The 20753-nt window shown below is 39.4% G+C and overlaps 1 long non-coding RNA gene across 1 annotated transcript in view; it reads right to left on the reverse strand.

Moving 5' to 3' along the window:
• Positions 1-225: 225 nt before the first annotated feature.
• LOC309871415 overlaps positions 226-20753 on the reverse strand; it is a 28691-nt gene continuing 8163 nt past the window's right edge. Inside the window, exons 2-3 of the long non-coding RNA XR_014315264.1 lie at positions 19605-19702; positions 226-639 (exon numbers count right to left, since the gene is read on the reverse strand). This is a non-coding gene — a long non-coding RNA (uncharacterized lncRNA). The remainder of the gene's footprint in view (positions 640-19604; positions 19703-20753) is intronic.

Consider the following 20753-nt stretch of genomic DNA (forward strand, 5'->3'; position numbering starts at 1 on the left):
TATTTTTTTCCTTCTTAAAAATTTAAATTTAACTTCTCATAGTTAAGATCATCATATCCCCCAATTTTCTCACTACTTCATTCCTTCCCCAGCTCATAATTGATTAGCTAGAACTTTCTTCTGTTTCTTCTGGATGCTGTACCCCATTCTCCCCATCACTCCATGTCTAAAAATGAGGTCTCTCCCCACATGTTTGGAGAGACTAACAAACTACCCATCTAAGAAAGGCATGCTAGGAGGCATACACCTAAGAGATCCCATTTGTAGGTAATAGGGAAATCTTTTCTATTTGGCCCATGCCCTGAGTTTAGGAACCCTGAAGCTACCACCTTCATAAGGGACTATGAATTCCTAAAAATTTGTGTATTTCTTAGTGGAAGAGGGCAGAAGGCTTTGTGCTTAGAATAACCTCCTTATCTGTATTCCTTGGTCTTCATGAAAACACCTTCAGAGAACACAAGGGCACTCTTGGGGGTGGAGGTGATTCTTGTAACATGCAAGGAATAAAAGATGATGCCAGTGGATCTTGACTCAGGGATTCCATTATCCCAAGGTGTTTCAGTATTCTTTGAGTAGCCACGCCTCAGATACCTGATGTGACTGGGAGACGCGACAGCTGGTGGTGGCATGGAACACCCCCTGGAGGAAGAAAAAAGATGGAAGGGATTCTTCTCCAGATTCTAGCTATGCTATGTAGGTTGCCTTGGCTATGAGTAAGGTCATTCTAAAAATTGCAGAGAAACAGCTAGAGTTGTCTTGGCAACATCTGATTTTAAAAGTGCTGCTATTGTGCTATTTATACTGTTTTTGTAGATTCGAGACTATTGACTGTTTTTCTTAAAGGAAATGCTGTAAAATATATATATTTTTCCTACTTCAGCTCTCCAGTGGCCAAGTTCTATATTCTGATTTCCACACTCTCCTCCTTGCCCCTCTCTGTAGCAGGTATTGCTGGTGTCTTGTTCACACTCTCTTAGTACTCACTTCTGCAAGCAAAGACTTTGCACTTGTTCTGACTATTGAACACTTATTTTGCCCAGATGGCAGGCCAGAAGTATCAGCCCTAAAAACAGCCTTTGACCACTGATGAATGAGTTATGGAGGATATTCCGACTTCCTGGCCCCTCAGGTGGGATTACTCTGTGACATCTCATTCAGTGGTTCTAAATAGGATGACAGCCCACTTGTCTTCAGCATTAACTTCTTCATGAAGAATCTTTGATGGGCTACTCATATTGGTATATCACCTGGGAAACAGAGAGTAGGAAGAACATGAGGGCTATCCAAGGCAGTGAGAGAGACTATTCAGAAAGCCAAAAGTAGGCACAGATAAACTTATCAAGTCAATCAATGAGGAGGAAGTCAGCTGTCAAAGATAACTGGTGATGCCATGGATTGCTTATAGGTGTGGGGAGTTCTCTGACTATGGCAGCATAAATACTGGGAATATGGGAAATCCTGGGGCAGGGTTTCTGAAAAGGAACCAAACAACAGGTTAGTAGCTGTAACCTGTAAAAACTTTTCCGAGAGTGAAATTTCTCTAGGTACAGTTCTAGCTACTTGGTGACTGAGTAACATAAGCATTAACTCCACGTGCTTGTTTTCTCTGTTTTGAACTTACATATGCAAATGGTGACCTTGAATAGATACAGTTATATGCTTATGGAGTAGTGGGACTCACCCAAAGTCACTGAATGTTTATCTGCTCTTCCAAGTTCAAACACCTGAGGCTTAGATAACTTGACAAGACTATCAGTAAGGTCTCTGTTTCTCTTTGATGAACATCATTTTGATGCCCAGACTATAAAAAGGAATGGTGTCCTGTGTTCACCAGTGGCATCCTCCTCATGTTTTCCTGTGACTGGACTATCACAGGTGCTCAGTAGTTATTTCTGGGATGAAAGAAAGTTATCCCTGAGAATACAAGTGATCTCTGAGGATAAGAAGATGAATATGAAACATCTTTTTTTCTATCAACAAATGATTCCTACACAGCACTGAAGTAGGTAGAGAGGAGGGAGACAGGCATCTGGCAAAGATGAAAGGCATATCAGAGAAGGCTTCCTTGGGAAGTTGTTAGTTGAGATATCTTACTATAGTGCTCCCTGACCTTTATTAGACATGAGAATTACCTGAGGGTGCCATTAAAATGCTGATTCTGAATCAAAGGTCAGAAGTTGAACTCAACATTCTATAATTCTAACAAGTTCCCAGTGATGTTAATACTGCTGGTTGGCAGATCACTCTTTGAAGAGCAAGGGCTTAGAAGTTAAGTAGGTTTTCCAAAAAGGGTGGAAATTCCAGGAAGGGAAAGGGGGATGGAGGCATGAAGATATAGATAGGAAGTTTTGAAAGATTGTTAAAGTAGATTGGGAGACAAGATGGCGGGGAAGTAGGAGGAGGCGCCGTTTCAACCTGTACCCTAAAGTGAGCTGATTACCTACCAAAGAACTTTGATCACCCATGAAATCAGCCTGAGATCAGAATTATACACGTCTGAATCTCTACAGGGGCAGCAGATGCCAGTGGGCAGGTAAAGCGGGATGAGAATGTCAGACTGATATCAGAAGATAAACAAAAGGGGGAGGGAGCCACCAGAGGTGAATGATTGGAAAGTAATACACCCAGTACGAGAATGCCCTATGTCTGGGGACCAGCATTAACTTGGAGACTGGTTGAAAGCACTCAAAAAGAGCAAAGGATCACAGAGGGGAAATTGTGGGAATCGGGGTGGCTAGGGACAGGGGCTTAAGTCCCCAAACCCAGGACAGCCTCCCCGGGTACTGAGTCGGAGAGAGTGTGGTGTGAGGTCTTGGTCCCTGAGCCACCAGCACACCTGAGAATGCGTGGGGTCCAGCTCCTGTGAGGGGCTGGGAGCCTCACCAGACAGCAGAAAGCCAAGCCGTGCTAACAGAGCCTGAGATGCGCATGCCCCTCACCCTCCCCTGAGAGAGGTGTGAGAAGGCCCAGCCTGGTGATCTCAGACCCACGCCCTGTTATCAGAGCCTGAGATGCGTGCGACCCATACTCTCCCCTGAGAGAGGTGCATGCAAGTCTGGTGCTCTTAGACCTAGAAAGACTAGGCACTCCCAGCCCAGGCCAGCAGGAAAATCTCAGTGTGCGATCACTGCTTGGAACCTCTCTGGCGGTCTTGAGCTGCCCAGACAGCCACCGCTGACATGGTTTTGGGTACAAGCAGAAGAGCCTGTGTCCGCAGGGACCACAACTTAGAACCTGCTCTGCCAGCAGCCAAGGGGGAATTTATGTGGGCTCTGAAGCACCCACAGGGGAGCAGACTGAGGCTTTTCTCTGAAAGGGAGGCAGGGTGTAGTTTGCTTTCCTCTAAACCTCCAAAAACCATCAAAAGCGGTCAAGGCAACGAGACAAAAAAAGTGAACAAACATAAAAACCTCCAGAGAACAAAAGCCTGAAAAAACCGGTTTCCTCAGAGCCCACCCCCTTGAGGGGGGTGGGAGGACTTAACTCAGGGAACATCATTGACTGAAAACCCACGTGGCAGGTCCCTCCCCCAGAAAACCAACCAGGAAAGGAAAAAAAGAAAAGAAAAGGAAAGAAAAGAAAGACTACAAGAGAACAACTGCCACTACTTCATAGATACAACTTTTATTTTTAACTCATTCCCACTATTCTGGTTCATTTTTTTTTATATAGATAATTTTTAAACCTATTTACCATTACAGTGAGATGTCCAGTATGTCAAATTCCATAATAACCTTCTAACCTGAACTTTTTGATACATATACCTGTGTTTTTCTTTTGTATTTCTATTTTTTTAATATTTTTTAAATTTTAGTTTAGTTTAGTCTAGTTTATTCCTTTTTTATTTTATTTTCTAATATTCATATAGAGTTAAACTTCAAGGTAATCCCCTTTCCCAAATCAATGCTGCCTCTATAGGTAAACCAATTTTTAATCCCTCTTTATATTAGGAAAGTTGAGTCCTTTAACAAAGACATCAAGATACATCCAGGAAGAATCAAAATAATCTTCCTCATCCACACTGAGAATTTATAACCACTCTCCCATATTTTTCTTCCGCCAGTGTTTCTGTGTTTTTGTGCTTGTCCTGGTAGTATATAAATCTTATACTTGGGGTTCTTTTTTGACCAGGTTCTTCTTTTATTTGCATATATATATATATTTTTTTCCCTCTTGTCATATACTTTTATCAGTCTTTTTGTTTGTCTGTTTTTGTTTGTATACTTCATAAATCTTACCTTGGGGCCCATTTGGCCTGAACCTTCTCTTTTATCTTCCCTTTTTTACCTGTCTCTTTCTCTCTCTCTCTTTTTTTTTTCTTTTTCTTTTCTTTTTTCTCTCATTTGGGTAAGGAATCCTGATTGCTCAGAAGTGTTCCAGGTTGCACCTTGACTGCACTATGGTAGACACATCCAGCTACATCTGTTCAGCCATCTCTTACCAAAATGACTAGGAGGAGGAATGCCCAACAGAAGAAAAATACAGAGGATGGGCCTTTGCAACAGAGCTAACGGCTATCAACATAGACAATGTGGCGGAAAGAGAATTCAGGCTAACAACTATCCCGGCAATAGCTAGGTTGGAGAAAGCCATGGATGACCAAATGTAATTGATTAGGGCAGAACTGAAAGTGACCAGGGATGATGTTCACAATGTTAGGGCAGAACTGAAAGCTACCAGAGATGAGGTTCACAATGCTGTCAATGAGTTCCAATCTAATCTAAATTCTCTAAAAGCTAGGGTAACTGTGACAGAAGATAGAATTAGTGATCTGGAGGACAAACAGATAGAGAGAAAGGAACAGGAGGAAGCCTGGAACAAACAGCTTAGAAGCCATTAAAACAGAATCAGGGAAATAAATGATGCCATGAAACGTTCCAACGCCAGAATTATTGGAATCCCTGAAGGGGAGGAGAAAGAAAGAAGTCTATAAGATACAGTGGAACAAGTTCTTCATGAAAATTTGCCCAATCTCGTGAATGGAACCAGCATTCATGTACTAGAGGCAGAATGGTCTCCCCTCAAGATTATAGATTCAAAAAAAAAAAAAAAACTATCAAGGCACCTGATAGTAAAATTGAGGAATCATAATTGTAGATATAATCTCTTGAAAGACGCTAGGACAAAGAGGCTCCTTATGTAAAGAGAAAAGTCCATCAGAATAACATCAGACCCGTCCACAGAGACCTGGCAAGCCAGAAAGGGCTGGCAAGATATATTCAGGGCACTAAATGATAAGAATATGCAGCCAAGAATACTTTATCCAGCAAGACTGACATTCAAAATGGATGGAGAGAAAAAGAGTTTCCAAGACTGGCAAGGCTTAAAAGACTATGCAACCACCAAGTCAACACTGCAGGAAATATTAAGGGGGGGGGGTTGTTCTATAAAAAAAGGAAAAATCCTAAGAATAGCATTGAACAGAAATATAGAGACAATCTACAGAAAGAAAGCCTTCAAAGGTAACACGATGTCAATAAAAATGTATACATCAATAATCACTCTCAATGTGAATGGCCTAAATGCGCCCATAAAATGGCACAGGGTTGCAGATTGGATAAAACGACAAAACCCATCAATATGGGTCTACAGGAGACACATTTTGAACCTAAAGATATACCCAGACTGAAAGTGAAGGGATGGAGAAGCATCTTTCATGCCAGTGGGCCTCAAAAGAAGGCTGGAGTAGCAATTCTCATATCAGAGAAATTAGGTTTTAAACTAAAGACTGTAGTCAGAGATACAGAAGGACACTACATAATTCTTAAAGGGACTATCCACCAAGGTGATCTAATAATTGTAAATATCTTTGCTCCCAATATGGGAGCAGCCAATTATATAAGAAAACTGTTAATCAAGATAAAGAGTCATATTGATACGAATACATTAATAGTAGGAGATCTTAACATGCCTCTCACAGAAGTGGACAGATCATCGAAGCAGAAAGTCAATAAAGAAACAAGAGCATTGAATGACACATTGGACCAGGTGGACCTCATAGACATATACAGAATATTCCACCCCAAAATAACAGAATACTCGTTCTTCTCAAGTGCACATGGAACCTTCTCAAGGATAGACCACTTATCTATATACACTATGGAGTATTAAGCCTCCATCAGAAAGGATGAATACCCAACTTTTGTAGCAACATGGACAGGACTGGAAGAGATTATTCTGAGTGAAATAAGTCAAGCAGAGAGAGTCAATTATCATATGGTTTCACTTATTTGTGGACCATAACAAATAGCATGGAGGACAAGGGGAAATGTAAAGGAGAAGGGAGTTGAGGGAAACTGGAAGGGGAGGTAAACCATGAGAGACTATGGACTCTGAAAAACAATCTGAGGGTTTTAAAGGGGCAGGGCGTGGGAGGTTGGGGGAACCAGGTGGTGGGTATTAGAGAGGGCACGGATTGCATGGAGCACTGGGTGTGGTGCAAAAACAATGAATACTGTTATGCTGAAAAGAAATACAAAATTAACAACAACAACAAAAAGAATAGACCACATACTGGGTCACAAATCAGGACTCAACCAATACCAAAAGACTGAGATTATTCCCTGCATATTCTCAGATCACAATGCTTTGAACCTGGAGCTCAGTCACAAGTAAAAGTTTGGAAAGAACTCAAACACCTGGAAGCTAAAGACCACCTTGCTTAAGAATGCTTGGATCAACCAGGAGATCAAAGAAGAACTTAAACAATTCATGAAAATCAGTAAGAATGAAGACCCTTCGGTCCAAAACTTATGGGATACAGAAAAGGTGGTCCTAAGGGCGAAATATATAGCCATCCAAGCTTCCCTCAAAAAAATTGAAAAATCCAGAACACACCAGCTGTCTCTTCACCTTAAAGAACTGGAGAATTAACAACAAATCAAACCAACTCTACACATAAGAAGGGAAATAATCAAGATTAGAGCAGAGATCAATGAGGTAGAAACCAGAGATACAGTAGAATGTATCAATGAAACTAGAAGCTGGTTTTTTTGAAAGAATCAATAAGATCGATAAACCATTGGCCACACTAATCCAAAAGAAAGGAGAGAAAGCCCAAATTAATAAAATTATGAATGAAAAGGGTGAGATAACAACTAACACCAAGGAAGTAGAAACAATCATCAGAAGTTATTATCAACAGTTATATGCCAATAAGCTTAGCAACCTAGATGAAATGGATGCATTTGGGAAAACTATAAACTCCCAACATTGAACCAAGAAGAAATTGACAACCTGAATAGACCAATATCTAGTAATGAGATTGAAGCAGTGATCAAAAACCTCTCAAAAAACAAGAGCCCAGGACATGATGGATTCCCTGGGGAATTCTTCCAAACTTTCAAAGAAGAAATAACACCTATTCTTCTGAAGCTGTTTCAAAAAATTGAAGCAGAAGGAAAACTTCCAGACTCTTTCTATGAAGCCAGCATTACCCTGATCCCCAAACCAGGCAAAGACCCTACCAAAAAGGAGAATTTCAGACCAATATCACTGATGAATATGGGTGCTAAGATTCTCAACAAGATCCTAGCAAACAGGATCCAACAGCACATTAAAAAGATTATCCACCATGACCAGGTGGGATTCATCCCTGGGCTACAAGGATGGTTCAAGTTCGCAAATCAATCAATGTAATAGAACAAGTTAATATGAGAAGAGAGAATAACCACATGGTCCTCTCAATTGATGCAGAAAAAGCACTTGACAAAATTTAGTATCGGTTCCTGATCAAAACACTTCAAAGTATAGGGATAGAGGGATCATTCCTGAACTTCATAAAATCTATCTATGAAATACCCACAGTAAATATTATCCTCAATGGGAAAAAGCTTGCAGCCTTCCCGTTGAGATCAGGAACATGACAAGGATGCCCACTCTCACCACACTTGTTCAACATAGTATTAGAAGTTCTAGCAACAGCAATCAGACAACAAAGAGAAATAAAAGCTATCCAAATTGGCAATGAAGAAGTCAAACTCTCTCTCTTTGCAGATGACATGATTCTTTATATGGAAAACCCAAAAGACTGTACCGCCAAACTACTAGAACTCATACAACAATTCAGTAATGTGGCAGGATACAAAGTCAATGTACAGAAATCAGTGTCTTTCTTATACACTAACAATGTTAAATACAGAAATACAGAAAGGGAAATTAGAGAATCGATTCCATTTACTATAGCACCAAGAACCATAAGATACCTGGGAATAAACTTAATCAAAGAGGTAAAGGATCTGTACTCAAGGAACTACAAAACACTCATGAAAGAAATTGAAGAAGACACAAAAAGATGGAAGACCATTCCATGCTCTTGGATCAAAAGAATAAACATTGTAAAAATGCCAGGAGCAATCTATACTTTTAATGACATTCCGATCAAAATTCCACAGGTATTTTTCAAAGAGCTGGAGCAAATAATCCAAAAATTTGTATGGAATCAGAAGAGACCCTGAATCGCTAAGGAAATGTTGAAAAACAAAAATAAAACTGGGGGCATCACGTTACCTGATTTCAAGCTTTACTACAAAGCTGAGATCACCAAGACAGCATGGTACTGGCATAAAAACAGAAACATAGACCAGTGGAACAGAATAGAGAACCAAGATATGGACCCTCAACTCTATGGGCAAATAATTTTCGACAAAACAGGAAAAAAATATACAGTGGAAAAAAGACAGTCTCTTCAATAAATGGTGCTGGGAAAACTGGACAGCTATATGTAGAAGAATGAAACTCGACCTTTCCCTTACACCGTACACAAAGATAAAATTGAAATGGATAAAGGACCTCAACGTGAGACAGGAATCCATCAGAATCCTAAGGGAGAATATAGGCAGTAACCTCTTCGACATCAGCCACAGCAAGTTCTTTCAAGATATGTCTCCAAAGGCAAAGAAAACAAAAGCAAACATGAACTTTTGGGACTTCATCAAGATCAAAAGCTTCTGCATAGCAAAGGAAACTGTCAACAAAACAAAGAGGCAACCCAGGGAATGGGAGAAGATATTTGCAAATGACAGTACAGACAAAGGGTTGATATCCAAGATCTATAAAGAACTCCTCAAACTCAACACACACAAAACAGACAATCATTTCAAAAAATGGGCAGAAGATATGGACAGACACTTCTCCAATGAAGACATACAAATGGTTATCAGACACATGAAAAAATGTTCATCATCACTAGCCATCAGGGAGAATCAAATTAAAGCCACATTGAGATATCACCTTACACCAGTTAGAATGGCCAAAATTAACAAGACAGGAAACAACATGTGTTGGAGAAAGGATGTGGAGAAAGGGGAACCCTCTTCCACTGTTGGTGGGAATGCAAGTTGGTGCATCCTCTTTGGAGAACAGTGTGGAGATTCCTCAAGAAATTAAAAATAGAGCTTCCCTATGACCCTGCCATTGCACTCCTGGGTATTTACCCCAAAGATACAGATGTCGTGAAAAGAAGGGCCATCTGTACCCCAATGTTTATAGCAGCAATGGCCACGGTCGCCAAACTGTGGAAAGAACCAAGATGCCCTTCAACGGAGGAATGGATAAGGAAGATGTGGTCTATATACACTATGGAGTATTAAGCCTCCATCAGAAAGGATGAATACCCAACTTTTGTAGCAACATGGATGGGACTAGAAGAGATTATGCTGAGTGAAATAAGTCAAGCAGAGAGAGTGAATTATCATATGGTTTCACTTATTTGTGGACCATAACAAATAGCATGGTGGACAAGGGGAGATGGAGAGGAGAAGGGAGTTGGGGGAAATTGGAAGGGGAGGTGAACCATGAGAGACTATGGACTCTGAAAAACAATCTGAGGGTTTTGAAGGGATGGGGGGTGGGAGGTTGGGGAAACCAGGTGGTGGGTATTCGAGAGGGCACGGATTGCATAGAGCACTGGGTGTGGTGCAAAAACAATGAATACTGTTAGGCAGAAAAAAGGAATGAAAGAATGAAAGAAAGAAAGAAAGAAAGAAAGAAGAAAGAAAGAAAGAAAGAAAGAAAGAAAGAAAGAAAGAAAGAAAGAAAATTGCACATTAAAAAAAGAAAAGAAAAGAAAAACATGTCTTCTACTGCCCAAAAGAATAAGGTTAACAATAAAACAAAACTGTCATGTATTAAAATGTCCTCCACTTGAACAATCTTTTTCTTTAAATTTTTTACTTTTTTTTCAGTATAACAGTATCCATTTTTTTTGCCCCACACCCAGTGCTCCATGCAATCTGTGCCCTCTCGAATACCCACCACCTGGTTTCCCCAACCTCCCACCCCCCATCCCTTCAAAACCCTCAGATTGTTTTTCAGAGTCCATAGTCTCTCATGGTTCACCTCCCCTTCCAATTTCCCCCAACTCCCTTCTCCTCTCCATCTCCCCTTGTCCACCATGCTATTTGTTATGGTCCACAAATAAGTGAAACCATATGATAATTCACTCTCTCTGCTTGACTTATTTCACTCAGCATAATCTCTTCTAGTCCCATCCATGTTGCTACAAAAGTTGGGTATTCATCCTTTCTGATGGAGGCTTAATACTCCATAGTGTATATAGACCACATCTTCCTTATCCATTCCTCCGTTGAAGGGCATCTTGGTTCTTTCCACAGTTTGGCGACCGTGGCCATTGCTGCTATAAACATTGGGGTACAGATGGCCCTTCTTTTCACGACATCTGTATCTTTGGGGTAAATACCCAGGAGTGCAATGGCAGGGTCATAGGGAAGCTCTATTTTTAATTTCTTGAGGAATCTCCACACTGTTCTCCAAAGAGGATGCACCAACTTGCATTCCCACCAACAGTGGAAGAGGGTTCCCCTTTCTCCACATCCTTTCTCCAACACATGTTGTTTCCTGTCTTGTTAATTTTGGCCATTCTAACTGGTGTAAGGTGATATCTCAATGTGGCTTTAATTTGATTCTCCCTGATGGCTAGTGATGATGAACATTTTTTCATGTGTCTGATAACCATTTGTATGTCTTCATTGGAGAAGTGTCTGTCCATATCTTCTGCCCATTTTTTGAAATGATTGTCTGTTTTGTGTGTGTTGAGTTTGAGGAGTTCTTTATAGATCTTGGATATCAACCCTTTGTCTGTACTGTCATTTGCAAATATCTTCTCCCATTCCCTGGGTTGCCTCTTTGTTTTGTTGACAGTTTCCTTTGCTATGCAGAAGCTTTTGATCTTGATGAAGTCCCAAAAGTTCATGTTTGCTTTTGTTTTCTTTGCCTTTGGAGACATATCTTGAAAGAACTTGCTGTGGCTGATGTCGAAGAGGTTACTGCCTATATTCTCCCTTAGGATTCTGATGGATTCCTGTCTCACGTTGAGGTCCTTTATCCATTTCAATTTTATCTTTGTGTACGGTGTAAGGGAAAGGTCGAGTTTCATTCTTCTACATATAGCTGTCCAGTTTTCCCAGCACCATTTATTGAAGAGACTGTCTTTTTTCCACTGTATATTTTTTTCCTGTTTTGTCGAAAATTATTTGCCCATAGAGTTGAGGGTCCATATCTGGGGCTCTCCGCAGTAAGATTTCTTGCTTGGGAACTCAAATGGATGACTGCATCATTGGCCAAGATAGTGGATATTAGAAGAAGAGCAGCAGGCTGGTAGGAAGACAATGAATTCAGTTACTGATTTCAAGGTTCTTGAGGAATACCCAGACATGTATGCACATGCATATACATACATGCATGTGCCTGTGGGACCAGGGTATATGAGACACACAGGGAAATTCAGATGGTCCTTTTAATAAAGTGACAAAATGTGTGGATATCAGGATTTAAGAATAAAGCAGATTTATTTAATTTATTTTTTATTGTGCTATGTTAGTCACTATACAGTACATCATTAGTTTTTAATGTAGTATTCCATGACTCATTGTTTGTGTATAACACCCAGTGCTCCATGCAATCCATGCTCTCCTTAATTTCCATCACCAGGATCACCCATCTTCCCAGGTCCCTCCTTTCTAAAACCCTCAGTTTGTTTCCCAGTGTCCATAATCTGTCGTGGTTCATCTCCCACTCCAATTTCTCTCCTTCACTTTTCCCTTCCTTCTCCTAATGTCCTCCATGCTATTGCTTATGTTCCATAAATAAGTGAAACAATATGATAATTGACATTCTCTGCTTGACTTATTTCATTTAGAATAATCTTCTTTGGTCCCATCCATGTTGATGCAAAAGTTGTGTATTCATCCTTTCTGAGGGCTAATATTCTATTGTGTATATGGACCACATCTTCTTTATCCATTTGTCTGTTGAAGGGCATCTTGGCTCTTTCCACATTTTGGCTATTGTGGACATTGCTGCTGTGAACACTGTAGTGCATATAGCCTTTCTTTTCACTCTATCTGTATCTTTGGGGTAAATACCCAGTAGTACAATTGCTGAGTCATAGGGTAGCTCTATTTTTAGTTTTTTTGAGGAACCTCCACACTGTTTTCCAAAGTGGCGGCACAAATTTGCATTCCCTCCTACAGTGTAAGAGGATTCCCTTTTCCCCACATCCTCTCCAACATTTGTTGTTTCTTGACTTGTCTATTTTTGCCATTCTATCAGGGATAAGGTAGTATCTTAATGTGGTTTTGATTTGAATTTCCCTGATGACTAATGATGATGAACATTTTTTCATGTGTCTGTTAGCCATTGAATACAACATATTTATAGAGGAATTCAAGATGGCCCTCCCAGAGCCCAGAGGGGTGTGTGCTACATTGTCTGGTAAGGCGGTTGTCACTTAAATCAACAGACGACAAAGAGATTGAACCCTTAAGTTCAGTCCTTATATAGTTTTTGGACCTCTGGAAAGTCATCTATTCTTTCTGGAAGCTGCTTTCTCATTTTTCTTCATTCCATTTGTGTAAATCACCAGTAAATATAGAACCAGACATAGTTATATGCTCTTTAACAACAGATCAACACTAAAAAGGAAGCCCAAGTTCTCAAAAAGGAAAGCAAAAATCGAAGCAAACTGTAAAACTATTTGAAGTAATAAGCCTGGTTTCCTCTTAGCTTGTATTCCTCTTCTTCCTTCCTAATAGCACTCTCCTTGAGACATAGACCTTCCCAACTCCCTAACAGGCTAAGTAAGCAGTTGTCAAATCTGTGTTCTGATAAAACTTTATAAATAATGTAATGTTGGATCATCATCCAAAGTATAAAATAAATACCCTTGAGGCCATACTGATATTTTTAAATATCATTTTTACTATATAATAAAATACTGTAATAATTATAATATTTTAAATATTATATTTTAAATATTATTTATATATATGATAAATAAAGAGAAGATACAAATTTTCCTTACCAGTGAATTTAAAGTAATAAATGAAAACAGTTTCCCTTCTACAAAGTGGAACTTAAACATCCCCCTTCACTCAAAAGTGGCCTGAACTTAGTTGCTCACTTCCAAAGAGGATTATAGAAAGGGAAAATTGCAATTTCAGAGTGGAAGAATGTGGCAGACACCACTTTAACAAAATAATCAAGGTTAACAGCACCATTATATTGTATACTGCCTGTGAAAAGATGTATTAAGAAGGACACCACACCTCTGTAATATTCTTCCTCAAAACTCATACTGATGAGCTAACATTACTATTATGATGTTTTAAATGTTAAGAGATGTTTTGCTCTAATGATGAGCAAAACATTAGAAAACCCAAATTGAATTAGAGGTCATAAAATATTGGGTAGCCAAAACTATTCAAAATCATCAAGGCCATAAAAAAACAAGAATAGGCTGAGAAATAGTCATAAACTAAAGAGATAGTACACTAAATCCAAAGGAAGATTGTAGCTTGGATCCTGGAGTATACAAAGAAATTAGTGGAGAAAAAGCCTGGTGAAAATTAAGTAAAAAATAGTCATATTTTTAATAGTAATAGTTTTAATAATAATAGTAATAATTTTAATTTTTTATGACTTAATAGTCATATACCAAATTTAATTTCTTAGTTCTAAGAAATGTAGCATAGATATGTAAGAGGTAACTATGAGGGAAAACTGGGTACCAGAAGCTTTGTACTACTGTTATAATTATTTTCTGTAAATCTAAAATTAGTCCATAATAAAAAAAGTTTGTTAATTACCCAGTGCAATGTGGGGTCTCAGAATCAGACAACTTGTGATGTTTTTCATATTCCTTTGATTCTTAAAATAATTATGCTAGAATCAACCTAAGCCTTTTTTTTATGTTGAACTGTTATTTAATATATGTTCCTTAGTGACTAAGATAACATTAATTTTTTTTAATTTCAAGGAATCTCATATATTTTTTGCATAAAATATCTCCTCAGGAATAGAAAAATTAGAAAAACTTACCAAAACAGTCATGAGGTTTCATACTGAAATGTATTTCTTACAATCTCTAGTGATTTCTTATGTAAAATGTGGTCTTGATTATTAATAAAGATAGCACTTTAGGATCTTCTCCAAAAGAAGTATATGCAGATCTCTATTATAGCACAGATTACATTATATTGTGAATTTTTAAATAAATCTCTCTCCCCTGACAGTGAATGAGTTCAAGAGACTGTATTCATATTTGTACTTTCCCTCACACACCAGACTGAGCATAAAGTCTGGTACCAATAGTATTTATTTTATTTTATTTTAGAGAGAGAGATTGAGAGAGATGGGGTTGTGGGGGTGAGGAGGGATAGAGAGAGAGAATCCCAATCAGACTCTATGCCGAGCGCAGATCCTGACACAGGGCTCAATCTCACGACCCTGAAATCAGGACCTGAGCTGAAATCAAGAGTCAGACACTCAACTGACTGATCCACCCAGGGTCCCCTGGTACCAATAGCAATTTTGAATAAAAAATCCTGCTAAGCATATTATTGTTTATTCTTTTCTCCCAAATGGCAGTTTCTTAAACAATAGAAATTCATTTGCACCATGAAGTGCTGAGCTCATCTTAAGCTCAGATGTATAACAGCTGCACATATGACTTATGGACATATTTTTGGAAGTTCACTTTTCAAATGGTGTACTATAAAATCACAATCAACATCAGGCAAATGTAAGTAATCAATGCTATCAGGATGTCAGAGGACACAAGGCCAAGAAACAAGGTGAAGGTCAACTAACATCTCTCTGTGACAAGAGTTATCTTTGGAAGTATTTCCTACTGACTTAATAAATGAGAAAAAAAATTCTGGACACTGATCATCCTCAAGACACATTCCACTTAGACTCTTCCTCTTCCCACCCCCTCCTCTGGCATTACTTGTGTGGTCTTGATTGTTTCCATGATGGTTTGGTTTTAATGAAAATGGTAGTGACCACTGGAACACGTTACAATAGCAACTATTCATGGTTGTTGATGGTTACAGAAAATGGACGATTGAGTTTAATCCTAACAGATTGCTCTGGAAAGTAAAAAAGGCAATTGTTCCCTGTGAGTCTGTGAGATGATGAAGGTTGCTAAGAGCTGATAATGGAAAGGTACACAGGGAGAGGAATGACAGAGTACCAGCATGCTGGTTAGTTTGGCCTTGGACACCAGTGCAGAACACATATTTCAAATTCGTGTTGTCTCTCTTGAGTAGAAGTCTGAGGTATAGCATTTGAGAACCAAAAGTGAAACAAGAAGCAATGCAGAAGACCTACAAGTCATAAAGGTTAGGTCAAATGAGCAGAAAGGCAGTGAACATGTTTGGATTCCACTCAGAAGACCTACAAATATGAACCTCCTTGGGTCCTAATGAGATCATAGATCACTGCTCTCTCATGTGAAGTATGTGCATCCTATGGGCTTCTTTTAGTATTCCTGGGTCTTCATTCTCAATCTCTCTGCAGATACTTCTCTTTCTATTTTTTCGTGGGTTACCCCAAACTCAGCACAGTGTCTGGCACCAGTTATAGTTTTGAATAAACAAGTATTACTAAGTATATTGTTCTGTATTCTTAACCACATAAAATATTTTCTTAGACTGGATTTTTGAAAGATAACAAAACACACCACCCTGAAATGTACCAACTCTGACATCAAAATTACTTTGAGCTAAAGGCACATGAGAAATAGAAGATGCAGGAAGCACACTCTTGACCTCTCCTCTTCTCTCTGAAAGCAAGCAATAAAACTCCCCTGTAAAAGATGCCATCCATACAGCAGGAGGAAAAGAACATTCTTATCCCCAGAGATGGGGAGTCAGGCTGAGAGAAATGTGTAAAAACAAACCATATTAAAATAATCCTCATCTTCCTTTAGGCTCCCCACTCATGTTAGCCATTTTTTTTTTTTTTTTTTTTTTTTTTACAGTTAATACTCTTTGTCTAAACTAGTATATGAGCACATAGGCTTAATCACTTTTTGGGTCATTTTCCTGTGAAGTTTACCAAGTACTTATGAAAAATCAAATGTTTATGCTTTTCTCCTGTTGATTTGTCTTATATCAACTTAGTTTTGGGGCCCAGATTGTCTAGGAGGATAGAGGAAAAGTTTGCCTCCCCCAAAGTTTCTCTTCCCATCCAATTCGCTCTCCCGCATCACTACTGTGCTGATGATTCTCAGATTAGCCAACAATTCTCTTGTAAGACAGACTCATAATTTTAGATACAACTTTTTTATATGTCTCTAGAAATTGAATCCACCAGGCTCCACACTTTTCACTACAGTAAGTTTCTATGTTTCTATAATGGTCATTGTCAAAATGCAGATTTAATTTCTGACTGTTTAAAAGCCAACATCTTCCTCTGCTACTCCATTTCTTTAGCCTTTTCTTAGTCATATTCTAGAAAGAGCTGTCTACACCTGCCTCACTCACACTACATTCTCAAGTTTAGTCACTTGGCAGGGATCTTGGGGCCCTATCACTCAATGGAAATCCATTTTCCCCATGTCATAAAAGACCTACTTGCCATGAAATCCAACAGAGAGTTTTCAGCTCTTAGTTCAACTTCATCCCTGACAGCATTTTTCTTTCCTTGTACTTTGTGGCATTCCTATTTTCCTGATTTTCCACCCATACTTTTGAGTCATCCCCACTTGGCTTCCTTTGCTGATTGCTACCCACCCATAAAATGCTATTATCATGAATCTCTTGGCACTTGCATCTTTTCACTCTGTCAAATAAATTAATAATGTTTTCCTGAAACATTGTGTCCATATGTATGCCTTCACTTAGTACCTGTATACTGATTATTTCCTAAACTTCAGACCCATATAATCCCACCATCTAATTCAACATTCCTACGTATATGTCAAAAATAAACATTCCTACTTACAACCCAAATATGGCAAGCCCCAAACCAAAACCATCATCTTCTTCCCCATCATAACCCCCTCATTCAGTGAATGAAAGCATTATTCACCTAGTTTCTTGAGCCACCATTCTAGGATCATTCTGGAATTTTCCTTTTTCCCAACCACCACCTCCCAACAAAACAAAGTCTTTCATCTCCACTTGCTACATATCCTCCAAACCCATCATCTCTTGCCTGAATAATTATAACAGCTTCTTCATTGTCTCTCTGCCTCCATTCTTTCCCCTACCCCAGTCTGACAAACAGACTAGAGACAGAAATCTTTCAAAACTGCCAATATTATAATGTTCTTTTTCTCTGTTAACCTCTTCTATGATTTCCAATTTCCCTCAGCATAAAGAACAGAGCCCTTTCCAAGATCCTGGTCAGCACTTTACCAAACTTTCACTTTTCACTTCCCTGTACCTTGCCTTGGAACAAATTATAGGAAGTTGCCTTCTAAGAAATTCTTTTAGTTTTCCTCACATGAGTCATCCTCAGTCCTCCCCAGGTCTTCAGAAAGGTCTCTCTGGCACCTCCCACTGCTCCAGTGGGATGATCCCTTCCTGACGTGTAGTTTCATCTTGGCTCTCTTTTCCTCATCCCAGGCTTGAGCCTTGAGCCAATTTTACCCCATATTTGTTAGATTAGCTTCCCAAAAACATAGCTTCTGAGACAAGAATTGGAGGGCAAGCTGTTCATTTGGGAGGTAATCCCAAGAAGCACTAGGTGGAAAATGGAAAAATGGAAAAATGGGAGAGGGAAGAGAAGGGAATTGATACAGGTGTGCTATCACGCAGGTTATCGTCATGAGAAAATGCAGTTAATCCCCACTGGAGACCTTGAACAGAAGAACACTTCTTCAGAAGAATTAAGAATCTCCCACACATCACTGGTTGAGAATCACTTCCTGAAGCCTCAATTTCCTGGTGCTTCCTGCTTGCTCTGCATTAAGGGGAGCTTCTTTCTCAACCAGAGACAGCTTCAGACTGAGTCACTGGAGCTCACAGTAGGAAACCATCAGCATGGGTTGGAATAGAGGTGACATGGAAGGACACATAAAGGGTATGCTTTTACAGCAATTAATTGGCATTTATTAAAAATGCCTTTTAACTCTCTACTTCTGTAACTTAGGAACAGCCTTACTTTACAAAAGACGAATACATAGCAATGTATGGGGAAATCTAGTCTGGAAGTGGAAGGAATGGGGGGTGGGGAGTTGAAGCAGATAAAGATGGCCACCAAGGAGACAAGTTGAGTGACAGCTGAAGTTAATATAGGACTGAATGAAGGGCTAAAATAATAGGAGTGGAATCAGAGAATTTTAGTAGACAGAAATCAGGAAAGACATAATGGCAGGACATGAACAACTATATTTAGGGGAGGAAAGGGGGAGAGAAAGTTAGACAAGTCTGAGGTTTTGAGGCCGACTGTCTGGATTCATGCAGGAAACAGTGGAGCTTGGAATCTGGTTTCTGTTGTAGTTCCTGCTAAATAATCTGGAACTACTGGGGCAGTCCCTAACACCTTAGTACCTCTGCTTTATCACTGTTTTCACAAAGACATTGGGATACACTCTATTTAACTTCTGTTTGTCTTTAACATGCCCTGATCTTGGGTTTCTAATAGCAATTGGAAATTCATATTACGAGCAGAGTGCTGAATCATTCTCACTGAAAAACTTGCTCCTGGCACTGGTTTAACCCAGGAGGGCATGGGTCCCATTACACACCTGCACATTGCAATCAGAGGGGAAATGTGTCAAAAGCAATTACAACAAATACAAAAAGTACCAAAGCTTGGAAATTATTTCCTTGATGAAAATTAGAGTTATTTTTAGATATCACTATAACAACATTACTCCTTGCCCAGCAACCATGTTAATAAGTGCCAAAACTAGGTTCAAAAGATGTGGAGTTGAGAGACAGTATCTTATATCACTCACACAGAAAAGAGCTGAACTGTCATGATGCCTATCAGAAAAATTCTCCAGTGACAGATGGAAGTTTAACCTTCTTATACTCCCGCACTCTCACAAAAAATCTTCACCAACAGACACACAGTTGTAGATGAGGAAGATTTCTGAAACTCAGCTGTCCCCTTAGGCCTTGCCTCACACACATGAGGCTAATACCATCCAGGAAGTAATCTTGCCTGAATCCAAAATGGTGGCTGACATACCTGGGTTGAGTGCTCCCTGTAAATGGCAGAGCTGGTTGAGATACACATGATTGCAACAATACAGCATCCAGGTCTCAGTAAACAACCCAAGTTCACACAGTGTGAGTCAAAAATGTCTCTGAATTCAGTGCTATGAGCCTGGCACCTGGGCCACTTACCCACTTTCTCCAGGAGACTTGCTGGTGGATGTGCAAAGAAGCTGTGAATATTGTCTGACATCTTACTCTTGGAACTTCCTTTGGACTTGCTTGATTATCTGGGAAGGAATAGAATGGCCAGAATGAGAATAAGCATTGACCAATTTCCTTCCTTACTGAGGCATTTCTTGAGGTGTTCTTGTACTTTGACCATGAATAAAATGCTGATTACATGGGGATGGGTGAGCCTAGTTCTGGGTATTAAGGAGGGCACATATTGCATGGAGCACTGGCTGTTCTACATAAACAATGAATCTTGGAACACTGCATCAAAAACTAATGATAGTGTATGTATGGTGACTAACATAACACAATTTTTAAAAATGTTTATTATAAGATAATTACAGTGTATTATCAGTTCTCAACATCTGAGAGATTGTTGTCAAAACTTGGGTCCACCCATAGGAGAGTGTCACACTCAGGGGCACTGTCTCTCATGCATGTGTCTATAGGAAAATTTAAAATCCATCATTACAGCCCTTTGTCTGTAGTGTCATTTGTGGATACCTTCTCTCATTCAGGGAGCTGCCTCTTTGTTTTGTTGACTATTTACTTTGATGTGCAGAAGCTTTTTGTCTTGATGAAGTCCCAAAAGTTCATTTTCACTTTTGTTTCCTTATATTTGGAGATGTTTCTTTTTTTTTTTTTCTTTTTTTTTTTAAGATTTTATTTATTTATTTGACAGAGAGAGAGTACAAGAAGGCAGAGCAGCAGGCAGAGGGAGAGGGAGAAGCAGACTCCCTGCTGAACAAGGAGCCCAATGTGGGACTCCATCCCAGTATCCTGGGATCATGACCTGAGCTGAAGGCAGCTGCTTAACCGACTGAGCCACCCAGGAACCCTTTGGAGATGTTTCTTGAAAGAAGTTGCTGTGACCAATGTCAAAGAGGTTACTGCCCAAGTTCTCCTCCAGTATTTTGATGGATTCCTGTCTCATATTGAGGTCTTTCATCCATTTTGAGTTTATCTTTGTGTTTTATGTAAAAGAATGGTGGAGTTTCATTCTTCTGTATATAGCTGTCCAATTTCCCCAGCACATTTATTGAAGAGACTGTCTTTTTCCATTGGATATTTTTTCCTGCCTTGTCAAAGATTATTCCACCATGAGTT

Source organism: Mustela nivalis (genome assembly GCF_964662115.1).
Source record: "Mustela nivalis genome assembly, chromosome: 8".
NCBI lineage: Eukaryota > Metazoa > Chordata > Mammalia > Carnivora > Mustelidae > Mustela > Mustela nivalis.